Source organism: Plecotus auritus (genome assembly GCF_963455305.1).
Source record: "Plecotus auritus genome assembly, chromosome: 4".
NCBI lineage: Eukaryota > Metazoa > Chordata > Mammalia > Chiroptera > Vespertilionidae > Plecotus > Plecotus auritus.
In genome coordinates this window covers 113,481,498-113,484,781 of record NC_137775.1, presented here as the reverse complement: position 1 = coordinate 113,484,781, position 3,284 = coordinate 113,481,498, and the positions used below count along the sequence as shown (strand labels likewise).

General features: G+C 35.0%; 1 protein-coding gene across 4 annotated transcripts in view; it reads right to left on the bottom strand.

Annotated features, from left to right (window-relative positions):
• Window positions 1-1,437: 1,437 nt before the first annotated feature.
• Window positions 1,438-3,284, bottom strand: part of FOXP2 (forkhead box P2) — a 751,705-nt gene continuing 749,858 nt past the window's right edge. For all 4 annotated transcript variants that reach the window (XM_080666071.1, XM_080666068.1, XM_080666069.1 and 1 more), the window contains one exon: window positions 1,438-3,284. This exon is cut by the window's right edge and continues 292 nt beyond it. The gene's annotated coding sequence lies outside the window, so the exon portion shown is untranslated.

Below are 3,284 nucleotides of genomic sequence, written 5' to 3'. Positions count from 1 at the left end.
TCCAGGATGGTTTATTTTAAGTGTACTTCTGTAGCTCTGTTTCTAGCTGACTATTCTTCCATTGACTAATCAGAAAGAAATGCATTCTTATGAAGTTAAGCAGCTGTAGGCACAGAATGCTGATGACATTCTCTCTATATCTGAGTTGCCTAAAGAAAACCTAGTTAGCGGTAATTCTACCAAATACTTGTAACGTTCACATACATTTTTAATTGATTTTCAAACAGCATTACTGCGGCCATGAATTTGACCACATAGAGTATAAGCCTTAAGCCCCCTAGGTTTAAGCAATTGTGTCTTTGTAGACTAAAACTATGTAAAATAAAATCTGATAACTCCCTGGTGTTAGAGGTAGACAGTTTTCTTTCAAATCCTAGGTTTGGTCTTTTATTTTATTCAGCAGTGAAAGCCATGAATACAGAACAAATAACACCTCTTACAATTCTCAACCATGACTTCTAACATCAGAGAATTCAAAGTATGAACATAGTACACAGTAATGAAAAGTATCAAAATTAGTTTACCTCAAAAAAGATAAATAAAACAGGTATATTCCACCAATACATAAACAGATGTTTGTGATACAGTTAAAATTTGTTGTATACAAAAGATCATAGTCCCCGTAATCAGTTTGATAGAAGCAAGAATACATGAGTCATTTAAATTGTCAGACATTATGCTTTATAAGGTATGCACAGAAGTTCAAGCAATAAATACATACATTAGTTCAAAGCCTTACAATAGCTACGCAAAGCAGATGCAGAAAAGCAGATTTGCTATTACTAACAAGCAATGATATAAGTAAAAATTCATGAAATGCATTAAAGCAACATTTTTCTTAGAAAAAGTCTGGTCATTTATGGGTCCACCAACATTTTTACATAATATGCACAATTATCAAAATACAGACCAAGCATTTCAGAAAACTCCAAAAAACCTAAAATCTATTTTCAAAGCAATTGCAGTTTTGGAGGTTTTTCTGGTATAATGTGCAAGCAGCTATATTTTTTTATTGTATTCATATAAAACCCATGCAAAACTCTACAGGTATATGCATTCTGTGGCTGAGACTTCCTTTCAAAAGTTTTGTAACTGAGGTATGCATACTTTAGCATTGTAGTCTTAGGCCACCCTTCTGATGGTAGAGCTCTCACAGTTACTTTCAGTCCATCAAAACCTTTGAACATGCACATGAAAGACCCATTTTCCCTTCAGATAATCCTGACACGATCCTAGATGACTGAAACGCATCTTTCACAATACCCATCCTTCTCTGGATACCGCATGGTAAACTTCCCGTTCGTTCATCATGACCCAAAGACAACATAATGAAAAGTAGCAGTTACTGTGACGTTCTCACATTTCATGCAATCTGCCATAATTGTTCTAATTTTTTTCTTTTTTGTCTTTTTTGTCTTTTTCTTTTTTTTTCTTTTTGCAGAGGTAGAAGCTTTCAGAAAGCCATTTGGGTAAGTGGGAAAACCCTTTTGAAAGCCGTTATGTTCTTTTATTTGGTGTGATAGATGACTGGGTGTCTCTCTAACTCTATTTGCTGACTTCAGCAAAGAATAAGTGATGAGCTTAGTTTGCAAGAACCAGCTCCATAACATGGAACTGGAACATATGTTAAGCTCTAGCAGCCACCTTCTGTCAAAACTGTTTGTAAAGCAATAACCATAATCAGGTTATGAGGTCCCTTGGTTGGGGGAAAAAGTATTATCAAGACTTGGCACAGCACATGAAAAGCAACATGTAAAGTTTCTAGGTTTTAAGCAAATATCTGACTATGTTATTTCCAATACATCATAATGCATCATCATAGTTTCGGGGTTTGGAGATGTCAAGAAAACCAGCATTCCAACAATTTGGCCTGTGCAAGTCTTTGAAAGGGAGAATATTGTTAGTGTTAATATCCCGTATAAGCAGAGGCAGAATTATATGTAACTTTGGTTTGACTGAAAATAAATACCATGGACTACAATTGCTATAATCTTTGCTTTCAGTGTAAAAACTCAGCTAGATCCCTTTAAAATCAATATGAAATTAATTTTTGGCTTTACTAGACCTTTAATGTTTGGTTCCTATTTTTTTTCGTTATAACTTAAGTCTATAAAAATAGTACACAACAAAGGTTCAGACCATACAAGACATCTAACAACATGTATTCACCACTGAAAATAAGTGACTGGATTGGGAAAACAAAAGCACAGTGTACTATATATATATAACAATATGCAATCTGCATTTGCATCAAGTACATCATCCTTTTGGTCAGTGATCCACATTTGTTGCTTTCTAGCATATCATAACTTCCACTGTGGATTTTGTCCTCACCTCTGTCTTTAGTGAAAGCAAATCTTCATTGCATCTAGATGGACTTTTGGTCTCAGAAGATTACTCTGTGACTGAATTAGCTTTTTAGTTGTGGTTTTTGTCATATTTAATTCTTTGTTTAGGGCTAAATGAAAAGATCCCAGAGGTCGTCAGAAAACAGCAGGTAGTTCATGGAAAAGGTTCCTTTGTATTAATTGAAGTTACAGAAGGCTGACCAAAGCATGTGGCTGCTTCTGTCCTTGAGCTCTTGGCCATGGTTAGAGTTGGCTTTGGTTTGCAGCTGTAGCCTTTGACTGTGTTTGCAGGTAGACAAAGCTTTATCACAAGGAGGTAAAGAGTACAGTTGTAAGATCTATGCAGATATGCAAATGTTTCTATGGTGCTTGCACAGATAATGTTAGTTTAGGATTGCACTTTACATCTTAACACTAACAGCACAGACTGGAAGCCTAAGGTTTTAGATGGTTGCAACAGTCTAATTACTGCGTTTTGTAATTACTAACTTATGTCATTTACAGTTGGTGGCACCAACATAAAAACTAATGTTCTGTTGTTCAAAATTCAGCTAGATACAAGCAGTGACACTAATTTCTGATACTACTCCTGTGCAAATTAAAAACAATAGCAACAAGTTGAACTTGACCAGCAATTGTTTCTAACATTACAACTACTGAATGCTGGAAAATTCACATTAATGAAACTAACACTATTTTTGGCAGTATATGAGGCGTGTTTGCTTTTTACAAGACATGTATCCTCATATTCAGTCATTTCATGAACCCTTAAGAGCCACATTTTTAAGTGGGCAAAGCCATTATAGAAAGAACAGTTCCTTTTTTTCTAAGAAAAATCAGTTTTTGTCTTTTTTTTTCTAAAAAAAAACAGAGAGAGAGAAAGAGAGAAAGAAAAGAAAACAAGCGATTTGCCTGTTGGTACTGAATCCCAAAGGG